Raw genomic sequence first — 15,807 nt, 5'->3', positions numbered from 1 at the left:
ACCTCCATACTGTTCTCCATAGTGGCTGTATCAATTTACATTCCCACCAACAGTGCAAGAGGGTTCCCTTTTCTCCACACCGTCTCCAGCATTTATTGTTTGTAGATTTTTTTGTTGATGGCCATTCTGACCGGTGTGAGATGATATCTCATTGTAGTTTTGATTTGTATTTCTCTAATGATTAATGATGTTGAGCATTCTTTCATGTGTTTGTTGGCAATCTGTATATCTTCTTTGGAGAAATGTCTATTTAGGTCTATTTAGGTTTATTGTTGACTTTTAAGAATTCTTTTATTTTGGACAAGAGTCTTATCAGATATGTGTTCTGCAATTACTTTCTCCCAACCTGTGGCTTGTCTTCTCATTCTCTTGAGAGTTTGCAGGGGTTTTTTTGGTTTTATTTTGTTTTTTGTTTTACCAGAAGAGAGATTTTTTTTGGCCAGTAGTTCTCAAACTTTAGGGTACATGAGAACCACCTAGAGGGCTTATAAAAACACATAAGGCTGGGTCCCACCCTCAGAGTTCAGTATATATTGGGTTGGTCAAAAATTTCGTTAGATGGTGTGGAAAACCCAAACGAACTTTTTGGCCAACCCAATATATGTAGATATGGACTAAGACCCACAAATATACATTCTAAGAAGTTTCCAGATGGGCTGATTTATTGATCTGGGAAACACACTTTGATGACCATTGTTCCTAGCAATCCCAGGGTAGTCTTTACATATATATGGAGACCTATTGGTGACTTCCTATATGTCCTATAAAGCCTTAGGACAACTCTATATCTGTTATAAATACCTGCAACATCGAAATTTGATGGCAGTTTTTTCTTTTAAAGAACCATTTTAATTTAGGTCATTGTAGAGTCTAGAAATTTTAGGAATACTCAATTACCTTCTACTATAATATAATTTAATTTTAATGTTTTCTGAAATTGTGTGCTTTCCATAATTTGAAGAGAATTTGGTTTAGAAGGGGTCATTTGCAACCCTGTAAAATTCACAGGTGAGTCACACTGTGGGAGAGAATAGCTAGATATTCAGCAATCATATTTCCTCTTTCCGAGACATGTAGAAAATACACATGAATATTGATCTGTAATTTTCCCTTCTTGTGATATCTTTGTCTGCCTTTGTTATCAGAGTAATGTTGGCCTCATAGAATGTTTTGTATAATTCAGCAGTGAAGCCATCTCATCTAGGAGGGCTTTAGTTGGGAGGTTACTGATTCAATCTCTTTACTTTTATAGTTCTGTTTATACTTTATATTTTCTTCTTGAGTCAGTTGTGATATGTTAAAAAAAAAAATTCACTGAGTGGCCAGGATGGTAGAGTAGGAAGACCCTGAGCTCACCTCCTCTCATGGGCACACCAAAATTACAACTATTTACAAAGCAACTATCTATGAGAACGACCCAAAGACTAGCTGAAAAGATCTACAAATAAAGATATAAAAAAGAATCCACGACAAGATAAGTAGGAGGGGCAGAGATGCAGTATAGTCAAGACCCACACCCCTAGTTACGCAACCCACAAACAAGAGGATAATTACAACTGCAGAGGTTCTCCCGAAGGAGTGAGGGGTCTGAGCTCCCCAACCCAGGGGTTCTACATCAGGAAGACATACACCCATAACGTTTGGCGTTGAAAGCCGTTGGGACTTACTTTTGGGAGAGTCAGAGGGCTGTAGGAAACAGAGACTCCACTCTTTCATGCTCTGAGACCCAGGGCAGGAGCAGTAATTTGAAAGGAACCTGTGTCAGACACACTTGATCTTGGAGAGCCTCCTAGAGGGGCAGGAGGAAACTGGGACTCACCCCGGGGAAATAGACCCTGCCAGCAGCCATTCTGCGGTGCTTATTCTACTATGAAGACACTGCTACTGGCAAGTGTTATTTTGGAATCCTCCCTCTAGCTTATTAGCACCAGGACTTAGACCCACCCATCAGTCAGTTGGCACCAGTCCTGGGATACCCAATACCAAGCAGGTAGATGCCCTGGGACCTGGCCCCACCAACCAGAAGGTTCAGGACCCAGCCACACCCACCAGTGGGCTGGTACTAGCCCTGGGACCCATGGGACCCCACAGCTAGCCTTCAGGACACGGCCCTGCCCACCAGTGGGTGACACCAACTCCCGGACCCACAGGACCCTGGAACAAAGACCCTGGGACACAGCTCCACCCACCAGTGGGCTGATACCAGCTCCAGGAACCCCAAGCCCTGCAGCCAGAAATCCCAGGACCTGGCTCCACCCACCAGTGATTCAGCAATAGCCCCAGGACACAGCCTCACTCAGCAGTGTGTGGGCAGCAGCTCCAGGACCACAACCCTGCAGCCAGCCAGGTCGGGACCTGGTTCACCCACCACCGGGCTGGCACCAGCCTCAAGAAACCTTGGGCTCCTGAGCCACCTGCCCCAGAATCTAGCCCCACACAACAGCAGGACACCAGCCCTGGGACTCTGGCCCCTCAGCCATTCATACCAGCACCTGGCTCTGCCCGCCGGTGGGCCAGCACTAGCCCCAGGACCCTTGGGGCTCCACAGCCAGCAGCCTCGTGTCCCATTCCCCACCCACCAGTAGGTCGGCACAAGGACAGGGATTCCATGGGCCGTGCAATCTCAGCTTCTTTGTTCTTCCCCTCGAAAAACCAAAAACAAAAAAAACCCTAATTCAAAGACCAGGTCAGAATGGATCTGAGATTTGTCTCATACACCCTTGCTTGGAACCCTTCAGTAAACCCTTACTTTGCTACAAACACACATTGTCAGAATTTGTGCCTCAGGCACAAGAGTCCTTGCTGGTTACAATTTGGCAACCTTGAAGGACCTCTCAATTTCCTCTGAGGTTAGTGTGCATGGTCTGGGGTGCGGGGATTTCCATTTGCAGATCCAGCAGACGCCCAGGCCCCTTTGGCCTGGGGATCCAGCTGGAGAATTCCCTTTGCAACAGAGTATCAGCAACCCTAGGCAATGTTTTAGGCATGCAGTAAAGGAACAGTTTTTTTTGTTTTGTTTTGTTTTGTTTTTAAGGAACAGTTTTTGGATTGAAATACATCTTTCGGTAAGCAGCCAGCATGACAGTTCAGGCCAAAAACATTTATCCTTGTATTATGGTGCCCTCTTAGGCCCATTGCCTGGTGTTGGGGAAAAAATTGGGTTTGATAAAAGTAATAGTCTAAGGTTGCTTTTGGAATTGCTTTAAATGGCTTTAAACTTTTTGAAATTGGTTTAACTTTAAACCTTTTGGAAGTGGTTTAACTTTTCTCTTGTATATTTGTCTTAAAGAAGGTGCACTGTTTTAATTGGCAGACATGGGAAAGTTCAGTTCCTAAAAATAGTCCTTTAAAATGAGTCCTACAAAATTGGACCACCTTTAGTTATGGTTCCATGACTAAGGCCAAAATGATATTTTTTGTGTAACACTGCATGGCCACAATATTCTTTAGACTCCGGAGAAAAATATCCAAGATAAGGCTCATTTGACAATCCCAAACTGGTTTTGCCAACTCCATAAACATCTTTTCAGAATTCTGACCCTAAGGGAATAAGTCTCTGTAGGAGGAACTTGCTTTTCTCTCCCTGTGCCTTGAGATGTAAATGTTTGACCAGGGCCCTCAGGAACTCCCGTCTTATCTCATCTAGACCATCTCCCAATTCCTGAGACTGAAGGAAAAAAAGGTAAAAGAGGTCTTTTTACACCTAAATTATTTCAATAGATAACTAATGAGAGCCTACATTAGTTAGTATAACACAGGCAACTCTACTCAGTGCTCTGTGGTGACCTAAATGGGAAGGAAATCTAAAAAAAGAGTGGATATATGTATATGTAGAACTGATTCACTTTTCTGTACAGCAGAAACTAACACAACATTGTAAAGCATCTATACTCCAATAAAAATTAATAAAAAATAATAATAAACCTAAATTATTTCAACTGTTATTTATAAATGAGTGACTTTTATATAGTAATACCTGATTCATGACTAAATTTTAAAATGAACTTATGAGATCTCTGGTTCTACGTATCTATGTGTGCATTATGAATATGATATGTCTTTACCTTGAGACAGCATTATCAAAAATAACTTATAAATGAGTTCTATTTAATTGACTTAAAAGAAAAGTGCTGGCCTTCCAGAATCCGCCTGCCAATGCAGGGGACGTGGGTTCGAGCCCTGGTCTGGGAAGGTTCCACGTGCTGCGAAGCAACTAAGCCCGTGTGCCACAACTACTGAAGCCCGTGCACTTAGAGCCCGTGCTCCGCAACAAGAGAAGACACTGCAATGAGAAGCCCCTGCAATGAGAAGCCCGCGCACCACAACAAAGAGTAGCCCCTGCTCGCCGCAACTAGAGAAAAGTCTGTGTGCAACAACGAAGACTCAATGCTGCCAAAATAAATAAATAAATTTTTTTTTTTTAAAAAGGTAAGAAATTAAGTGCTTATATCAATTCTTAGAAATATAAAAGAGACTAAGCTGAAGAATTTCAGGATCACATGACCTGGAAAATACTCAGTATTAAATTACTATCTGCTATTAAAGTTAGCTGATGCTAGTTAGCTTAATTTAGACATGTCTCTAGAGTCATCACCATTAAGTATAATACTTTGAATGTACCTAGGTTTACCAGAAGTCAAATAAGATGTTATTTTATTTGTTGCAAATTTGCCAGCAAGAAAAATAACTTGATATGATGGAAAGTTAAATGTAAATAAAAGTTTTGGGGTGAACTCTTTAGGAATAATTATGTTTTATGACTATCTACTTAAATAGTCTCTCCAGATTTTGGTAACTTGAAACTTTAGAGTTTTGCTAACTTAAGTTAAATGGTGGAAGTTTATTAAATACCTAGATCATTCCCAAATAAAATAAGATAATGGAACATTGATTACTGAACATAGGCTTCCTTTTACAGAAAAACTAAAGATATTTGGGACTATTAATATATATATTTGGTGCTACACTGCACATTTTCTATAAAGAGCACATGGTTTTAGAAATTTGAAGAGTATAAGTTACAGAGTGCTGTAACTTATAAATAATCTTACAGTGTGCTAATGTAAGAAAGTTTATAATTGCTTACTTCTTAGTTTTCACTAGAAATTAAGGTTTTTAAGAGTTGAGAATTCAAATGTATGAGAAACACATCTTTGTATACAAGGAAAAAGAAGGTATAAGGAATGGAAATCCATTTTGTTAAGGAAAAGAAAGTAATTTGGTCCAAAACTGGTTATTTCTAAATGGGAAAGAAAGTAATATGGACATAGAAAATTGTAGATTTGCGAGGGGAAAAAAAAACTTTAAAAAGGAATTCTATGTGTGGTCAGGACTAACTAAGATTAGAATTAATTTTATTCAATAAGGGATTTTAATATTAAAGGTAAAGTAGTACAAACCTTGAATTAGGTTTTCTCCCTCTGTCAGAGGAACAAAGTATTCTTGGAATATTCATCTGCCCTTGATAACAGATTGTAAAATTTCTTTATCTTTTATTATCACTTTGGTTAAGGGACCAAGTATTGTTTCAGAGTGACCTGTGATCCTATTTGACCCAGTGTTTTGAAGTTTTTTGATATTTTTTACGAATTCCCAAATATCAAATTCTAGTTGAATTCTTTTGACCTCCAGCTACCTTTGAGATGCTTCAGAGCGGGAATTTCCTGGCGGTCCAGTGGTTAGGACTCCAAGCTTCCACTACAGGGGGCATGGGTTCAATCCCTGGTCAGGGAACTAAGATCCTGCATGCCATACAGCACGGCTGAGAGAGAGAGAGAGAGAGAGATGCTTCAGACGAACCCTGAGGCATCTCAGAGAGATATATCAAACTAATTAGGATTATTTGGTATGTTAAATTACTTGGGAAATGTTGTCAAGTGATTGGAGATAAACATTCTTAGGTTTTACTAAATGTCATTAGTATAGATATTCTGGAAATTATATGAAATTTCTAAAACTTGGATATGTCCTGGCATAATATTATCAGTCATATTTCAAGTTATTATCTTAAAGTGTTGTATGTCACAAGAGTAACCATTTTTCTTTGTTAATTGCATTGTAATCAGATCTTTAACCATACCTTTTTAAGTCTTTTGTCCTTCATAGACAGTTATTGTTCTACTCATGCTTTTGCAAAAATACTTCATCTTCAAGAATATTCAGAGAAAGGATTTTTTCACAAGTACAGGTTTCTGATAAATTTTGGATCATACCACTGACCTGGGTAAGAAATTAAATAATTCTAATGGAAACCCTAATGGTTTCATAAAACCGTTAACAAAATGGAATTCGTTATACAGGACAGAGAGAACTGGTGAACATGGGCAAAAATTTTATGTTTTATCTAAAATATTACTGGCTTTTAATCTGTGTTTTCCAGATATAAGGAAACATTTCCCCTCAAGATAATTATGAATTACAGCAACTTGGTAAATTATAACTTTGTAAGCAGAATTGAAACATTTATCTTTTCTCTCTACTGATCCCTCCAGAACTGGAAACTCTTAAGTTCCAAGCAGGCTTATCAAGTGAATAAGGAAAGTCACCTCCTGACAGGTGCGGAATTCTCAAGATACTTTGGGGACTTCGAGAAGACAGAAATTCACCTAAGTCTGTAGATAGCATAGTCCAAATCTATGGCAAGCTCTTGGCATGGCATTGTGGCCTTGAGAGGCCTTTTAAAAGTTATTGAGATTCCTTATAAAAAGTTCCAGCACAGCTAATTTAAAAGAGCCTATGTAATAATTACACTTATGTAAAAATCAGAACAAGTTTATTGAAACCAAGCTTACTTTGCAAACAAATTAGTCTCAATTTGGCTATATTTGGTAGAAATGAGGGTAATTTTAGAGAGAAAAAGATTATGCTTCAGTGGATATTAAATTCTAATTTTGTTGATTGAGGTCTGTATTTACTGTCTAAGACTCACCTCTAAGATAGCTCCTTCCTATTATGTTACATTATTGTAAGGTTTAACTGAATTATTGAAGGACATTTTAAGTTTACTTCTGAAGCTGATCACAGCAAGCTGTCTTTGGATGAAGATCAGATGCCCCAAGAACTGCAACCAGGAGATCTGTGCATACTGGAAAAGGCATCATTTAAAGGACTGTCTCCAACCTAGATAAAAGGGCCTTCATCAGGTACCCTTAAATAGCTCATATGCAATAAAACTGAAGGGAATTGACTCTTGAATATGTATTTCCCACTTAAGAAAGGCCTTTGCGTTGGACTGGTCTATAGAAAGGCCTGCTGACCCCAAATGACACCCACATCAGGATGAGAAGAAAACCACAGCAGTGGTCGGCAGCTGATCCAAGAATCTGGACCAGGCTTGTAAGACCCATCCAACTAATTTAATTGAACTGTTCACAAGATGTTTATCTTCCTACAACATTGAAAATTATTGTTTTACTTCTAACCATACTGTTAACCCCAATATTTAAGATGGAAAGAAAATTCTCTAGTGAAGTTGTCACAGAGTATAGCTATTCACATGTCTCTGCTTGCTTTAAGTCTATGCTAAAAGCATGTGTACAGTGTTTGTATGACAAATTGGTATAATTGATAACTAAAATGTATACCCTATAAAATGTTTCCCCATTAGAATACCTCTGAGCTTGTTCACTATGTGTGATTAGTTTTCTTCCAATGTGGATAACTAGGCAAAATATATGTAAACAAAAAGTAGGCTTAGCACCAAAGGACATCATGGTCCCAGGGCAGGCAGCAACCAACCACCCTGGCATCAAAGGACAAATATTTTGATCTAGCAAAAGATCTGCAATCAAAAAAATGACAGAAGAAAATTTCACATATTGGGTAAGTCATTCTGGCTTATACATTATTTAACTTAAACTGTATGCTGACCAGAGTGGTCTGTTGTTTGGACTATCAAACATGATTGTACACTTGCTTTAACCATTAAGGAAAGAATACATTTAGAAATCAACATAGAGCTAGATGGCCATTGTGGACATGGTTTTAGACGCATGCCTCTATAACTGTGAACCTGAATTTTCTGAACTGTATCAGAATCAAGGACACCACCATCCATTCTCAAAACAATATCTGCCAACTACAACGTTAGAGTCTCAAGGTAATGGTGAAATCTTTCTCTTACTTAAGAATAGTAGTAACAAATGAAAGAGCTCAAGCTACAGCCTCTCAGAATAAAACACTAGATTCTTTATCCTGAATAGGACTCGACAATAAAATTGCTTTAGATTAGATTTTAGCCGAAAAAGGAGACATATGCGTAGTGGCCAGTAGCTTTTGTTTTGTATATGTTAATACCACATTACAAAATAAAACCTACTTAGATAAAATTAGGCAACTGGCTACAAGGCTAAAACAAGTGTCCCCAGAAGTGCCAGGTCCAGACTGTTTCTCAGGATTATTCTCCTGAATTCCTCAGGGAACAAGATCTGTTTTCCAAGGGTTATTAAATTTCTGGTTGTCGCTCCTCCACTTACTTTCAATTGGGTCTGTTGCACCAAAAGGGAGGACCAAGGGACTAAGTTCTTAATCATGAAAGACTCAGATCCAATGCTTGGAACTCGGAAGATTTCCAACTCAGTGTAGATTCCCCAAATTGAGGCAGGACTATGCCCTGTTTCAGCAGGAATTAGCTAGAGCAATCATTGCCTTGTTTCCTCAAAAATTTAGGGAAAGTTAAAACAGGAGTGGGGATTGAAACTGAATCCCCCTAAAACCAAGTCTCCTTACCAAGTTTTTGATTAATCTCTCTATCCAAAACTTCTTTCTTGTCCCCTCGGACCTCAATCCTGTGCTAACTGAACACTACTCAACCAGAATCAGATGACTAAAATTGCTGTTTTCGATAACATCATTAATGTACGAAAATTGCTATTACAGACATCATCATTAATGTACAAACTCGGGTTGTTTCTCCAGGGCAAAAAGGAGCTAAGAAACCCCAGAGCCATGGACCACAAGGCCAGAGAATCATAACCAGAGACATCCTGACTCCCGAAACTACATTAAGAAATGTCACAGAAACATCACAAGATGATGATTAACCCCAGCTTCTTTGTTCTTCCCCTTTATTTAAACAAAATAAACCAAAACCAAACCCTAACTCAAAGACCAGGTTGGAGTGAATTGGAGGGCTTGTCTCCCACTCCCTTCCTGGATGTGCTGCATAAACCGTTACTTTGCTGCAAACACTCACTGACAAGAGTTTGTTTTTCTTGGCCACGGGCACACGAATCCTTGCTGGTTACACAACTGTCCTGGAAACTTACAAAAATGGCGTAACAAGGCAGAAGAATGTTCTAGATTAAAAAGAGACTAAAGAGACATAACAACCCAATGGAATGCATGGAACTTGATTAGATTCTGGACTTAAAATCTGCTATAAAGGACGTTTTTGGACAATTGGGGAAATTTAAATATGGACTATTATTTAGTTAGTTAGTTTCCAATTCTTAAGCAGTAGCAGAGCAGAACATCTATCAGTCTTGTGGAAAGTACAAAAATTGGAGCTTAGTGCTTGCCAAGGGGGGAGGGGATCTGATAAGCACCTTAGGCTAAAGCTAAAGCTCTGAGAGGGATGCACCCTAGGGGAATAAGTGTATCAATCATCCCTCAAAGCAAATAAGACTGAATCTAATCAGCTCTGTTTTTATTTGGATGAAAGAATGTGTCCCCACTCTCACTGTCTGAAAAGTTAATCCACTTAGAGGAAGATAACACAGTTTAAATCTTTAAGAATGCCTGCATCCAAAAAATACACAAACACTCCCTTCATTAAAAATTTAGCAGGCATACCAGGAGATCTATTTGTACAAGTCTACTTGCACACATTAAATTTGTGAAATCTGATTGCATTGAATGATTCAAAGCTCTGAAACCAGCATCCTATGATTATTTTATCTACTTGAGAAGACAGCACTCTCACAGTTTTATAATAAGAGTTAACATTTATTGGGTATTTTCTTTGTGCCACACAAAGTCCTAACGTGATTTCATATATTTCCTTTAATCTTCACAGAAACCATGTGATGCAGGTCTATTGTTGATTAGGCTTTACAAATGAGGACTTTAAAGGACAGAGAACTTAACTAACTTGTTACAATTCAAGGGCTAACAAGTGGCAACATCAGGTTTGTACCCAGCTAGTCTGAATCCAAAGTTTGCTGTCCTAATTGCAATGGCATTAATTGTTATCAGCCTCTCCTCTGAGCTTGAGACTTGTATATATTTACTTGTGAGCTCATCTTGAATGTCTCAAAGGATCTCTGTACCTCCTAAATCAAACTGCTGATTTTATTCTCCTAAACTAACTTCCTGCAGTGTCACCCATCTTAGTAACTGGCAGCAACATCCATCCACGTTTAACAAGTCAGAAAATCAATCTCCTCCCATCAGTCCAAGTCAAGTTTTCCTCCTAAACACCTCTCATGTATGTCCTCTTTCCCATCTCTATCATCATCTCTCAGTCGGACAACTAGTAATTGATTCAATTCCCTGCCCCTTGCACTCCATTCTCCAGGACGGAGGAAGAGGTATATTTTCAAATGCATATCTAATCATGTCACACTCCCTTATCACACATCAATGGTTTCCTGCTCTCAGGTGAAAACCAAACCCCTCACAAGAGCACTCAGCTTGTCATGAAACCCTGGCATACTTGTATTTCCTCATTTTTTCCTCTCACACTTTCTACTCCTACCATGCTGTGTTCTTTAAGTCTGTCATGCCAATTACACCTTTGCACAAACTGTTTCTCCACCTGGAAATTCTTCTCTCCTCTTTTATCCTAGTTAATTCTTACTCCTTTCTCAGATTCTAGATATTCTTCTTCAGGAAAATCTTTCCTGACCTCCCTGGCCAGGTCAATTCATCCTAGAATTAGCCCTCAAAGCCTTGTACCTGCCCTTTGTAAAAATCATCATATTTGAATTTTTTTGAGGGATTGTTGGGCAAATATTTCCATCTCTAGAACAGGAGAGCAGTGATCCAAACTGCTTTCCCCCACTTTTTAATGAAAAATTTCAAACATGCACCAAAGAAGATTGTTAACCTAAAAACAATAAAACAGCTAGTTATTTTACCTGCAAAACAGATTTATTCAGGAGCACCAAAGAAGTGCAGTCCAGGACATGCAACTATGGTGAACCACATGCAAGTCCAGTAAAGAAAAGGAGAGGAAACTCTTTTATAGAGGAGAAGGGAAAGTTGGGAGAGGCTGTTATAAACAAGAAGTCCACTGGAGGAAACAGATTTTAAAGTGTAGTGAATTTTTATTGGCTGAGCTGTTTCCAAGCAAAGAGAAAATCTTTCTTCTTCCTGCTGGCGTCATAAAATAAGGTCACTTTTTGCCAGAGATGCAAGGTACATCTCCTCCTGTTGGGATCTATGAAAACAGCTAGTGGTACATGCATGAGCGCTCCCTCTTCTGGCCCCCCAACTTCATTTTAGTGAGGTTTCCCTGTATTAATTTTCACAAGAAAGAATAATATAAAGAACCCCTATGTACCTACTATCCCACTTTAATTATGAATATTCTAACATTCTTGTTTCATTTTTCCTCCTACTTATTTTTCTGGAGGATTTTAAATGAAAACTCAGGCATATTGTCATTTTTCTTATAAATATTCCAGAATGTATCTCTAACAGTTAAGGACTTTAAAAACATAATCACAACTATCATTATGATGTTCCAGATATCATCTAATGCACAGATTATGTTTGAATTTTCCAACAGAATCTAAAGTACACTTTTTCAATCTAGGAAAAATATCTTTCGAAGGCAATGGTGAAATCTTGACTTTTTCAGAAAAGGTCAGCAGCAGCAAACCCATACTACAAGAAATGTTAAAGAACATCCTTCAGGCAGGAGGAAAATGCCATCAGTTGGAAATCTGGATTTACACAAAAGAATGAAGAATACTGGAAATGGTTGCTACATAGGTAAATATATAATTGACTGTTAAATAAAAATTATAACAATGTATTACAGAGCTTATAACTTATGTAAAAATAAAATGCTTGAGAACTATAGCAAAAAAGTTACAGGAGATAAATGAAAATATGCTATTGTAAAGTTATACTGTTTATGAAGTGGTATAATGTCACTTGAGATAGACTGCATAAGTTAAATATGTATACTAAAAACCCTGAAGCAACCACAAAAATAACAAAATGAAGATTTTTAGCTCATCAGCCAACAAAGAAGATAAAATAAAACATTAAAAACACTTGATTAATTTAAAAGATGGCAGAAAAAAGAGGAAGTAGGGAACAAAGAACAGCTGAGACAAATAGAAAACAAGTAGCAATATGTTAGACTTAAATTTAACCGTATCAATAATCAAATTAAAAGCAGATTTTCTTAACTTCCTAATTAAAAGGCAGAGATGATCATATTGGGTTTAAAGAAAAAAAGCAAGACCCAACTATATGCTAACTATAAGAAACACACTTTAAATATAAATGCACAAATAGGTAAAAAGTAAAAGGATATTATCACTATCGTGACACTACTATCCATGTATACTGGAATTGAACACCTAACTTAATAGTGGATGGTGGGAGCCAGATTTCTCACTGCTGGAGTGAGAGTTACAGATAAGCAAGAAGAGGAGGCTAGAATCATGCGCTGGGTAATGCGTTAGAGTTGGAGATATCAGTACTATCTCTTGCCTGGCTTAATATAGATATAGATGCTTACATATATAAATATTTATAGATACGTGTATATAGTTAAGTGTACACGTGCATATTTCCTTGCTCTATCGGCTCAGTAATAGTCATACCTACAGCCCAGATCTTGGTTGCTAATGCCATTCTACAATAAAGAACCAGGGTTCCTTGGAAAAATGGATAATTCTGGGACTAAAGCAGGAAATATGTAAGATAAGCCTGGAACATCTTGTAGTTCCAGAAATTAAGGATGTCCTCAAAAACAAAACAAAACCCCACAATGATGGGGGTAGGTCAAAGGGACATAGGAGTCAATTGAAAGAGCTCCCAATGGCCAAAGCTGTAACAATTTGAACAACAAAAATAAAGTCTGGATTATAAAACTGGATTATAATTCAAATTGTAAAATATATATCCATGAGTCCATACTGATATAAATAAAGGACTGAAAACCCACACACCTATAGTCAATTAATCCATGACAAAAAGGCAAGACTATACAATGGAGAAAAGATAGTCTCTTCAGCAAGTGGTGTTGGGAAAGCTGGACAGCTACATGTAAAGCAATGAAGTTAGAACACTCCCTCACACCATACACAAAAATAAACTCAAAATGGCTTAAAAACTTAAATATAAGACATTACACCGTAAAACTCCTAGAAAAGAACATAGGCAAAACATTCTGACATAAATTGTAGCAATATTTTCTTAGGTCATTCTCCCAAGGCAATAGAAATAAAAGCAAAAATAAACAAATGGGACCTAGTCAAACTTACAAGCTTTTGCACAGCAAAGGAAACCATAAACAAAATGAAAAGACAACCTATGGACTGGGAGAAAATATTTGCAAATGATGCAACCGGCAAGGGCTTAATCTCCAAAATATACAAACAGCTCACACAACTCAATAGCAGAACAAACAACCCAGTCAAAAAAAAAAAAAAAAAAAAGGCAGAAGACCTAAATAGACATTTCTCCAAAGAAGACATACAGATGGCCAACAGGCACATGAAAATATGCTCAACATCTCTGATTATTAGAGAAATACAAATCAAAACTACAATGAGGGCTTCTCTAGTGGCGCAGTGGTTAAAAATCCGCCTGCCAATGCAGGGGACACAGGTTTGAGCCCTGGTCCGGGAAGATCCCACATGCTGCAGAACAACTAAGCCCGTGCGCCACAACTACTGAGCCTGTGCTCTAGAGCCTGCGAGCCATAACTACTGAGCTCACGTGCTACAACTACTGAAGCCCATGCACCGAGAGCCCGTGCTCCTCAACAAGAGAAGCCACCACAATGAGAAGCCTGTGCACCGCAGCAAAGAGTAGCCCCCACTCGCCACGAGAGAAAGCCGGAGCGCAGCAACAAAGACCCAACACAGCCAGAAATAAATTTAAAAAAAAAAAAAAAAAAAAAAACTACAATGAGGTATTACCTCACACTAGTCAGAATGGCCATTATCAAAAAGTCTACAAATAATAAATGCTAGAGAGGGTGTGGAAAAAAGGGAACCCTCCTACACTGTTAGTGGAGTATAAATTGGTGCAGCCACTATGGAAAACAGTATGCAGGTTCCTTAAAAGACTGAAAATAGAGTTACCATATTATCCAACAATCCCACTTCTGGGCAAATATCCAGAAAATATGAAAGCTCTAATTTGAAAAGATACATGCACCCCAATGTTCACAGCAGCACTACTTAACAATAGCCAAGACATGGAAGCAACCTGAGTGTCCATCAACAGATTAATGGATAAAGACAATGTCATATATAAATATACATATATGTATATATGTATTCACACACAATGGAATATTACCCAGGCATAAAAAGAATGGAATAATGCCATTTGCAGCAACATGGACGGACCTAGATATTATCATACTAAGCAAAGTAAGCCTAAGACAAATGTGATATGATATCACTTATATGTGGAATCTAAAAAATAGTACAAATGAACTTATTTACAAAACAGAATTAGACTCACAGATATAGAAAACAAACTTATGGTTACCAAAGGGGAAGTGGAAGAGGGCTAAATTGGGTGTATGGGATTAACAGATGCACACTACAACATACAAAATAAAGAACAAGGATTTACTGTATAGCACAGGGAACTATATTCAATATCTTGTAATAAACAATAATGGAAAAGAATTTTTTTAAAGACTATAGATATATACATATATATGTATAACCAAATCACTTTGCTGTACACCTGAAACTAATACAACATTGTAAATCAACTATACTTCAATTAAAAAAAAAAAAAGAGGAGTGTGAATTACCATAGTGTGGAGGTGGCTGATAATTCTAAATTAAAAGGCAATGACTTCAGTAAGAAAAAACAAGGTAGGAGGAAGTCTTGGCTTAACTGGTTGCCAAGACTTTATAAAACCTACAGTACTTAAGATGGTATAATATTGACACAGTCAGATTTAGTTGTGGTCTGGGAATATATTTGTATGATTTGAATTCTTTTGAATTTATTGGGACTTGTTTATGGTCAGGGATATAGTCTATCTTGGTAAATGTTCTGTGTGTGGTTGAGAAAAATGTATATTCTGCTATCGTTAGATGGAGTGCTCTATAAATGTGAATCAGTTGAATTTGACTGATAGTGATGTTTAAGTCTACTATATCCTTGCTGATTTTCTGCCTGCTTGTTTTTATCAATTATTGAGGGGAATTGAAATTTCTGACTATAATGTAGATTTCTCTATTTCTCTTTGCAGTTCTATCAGATTTTGCTTTTTGTGTTAAAATTATTTTTATTTAGGTGAAATTCACATCACATTAAGATGAACCATTTTAAAATGAACAACCTTGTGGCATTTAGCCTGTTTACAATGTTGTACAACCTTCTTTTGTCTACTTCTGAAGCATTTTCATCACCCCATACACATGAAGCAGTTACCTCTCACTCCCCCCATCCCAGCCCCTGGAATGTTTCATGTAGTGTGAAGCTCTGTTTTTTGATTTAAAAAAATGTTTAGGATTATTAATCAAGTCATTTTGGTTAATTAACCCCCTATCATTACGAAATGAACTTCTTTGTCTCTTATAATCTTTGCTCTGAAGTCTTATTTTATCTGATATTATATATTATGTGTTAGTTTCGGGTGTACAGCAAAGT

Source organism: Balaenoptera borealis (assembly GCF_965194805.1).
Source record: "Balaenoptera borealis genome assembly, chromosome: 19".
NCBI classification, from domain to species: domain Eukaryota; kingdom Metazoa; phylum Chordata; class Mammalia; order Artiodactyla; family Balaenopteridae; genus Balaenoptera; species Balaenoptera borealis.
This window is presented reverse-complemented; position numbering follows the sequence as displayed.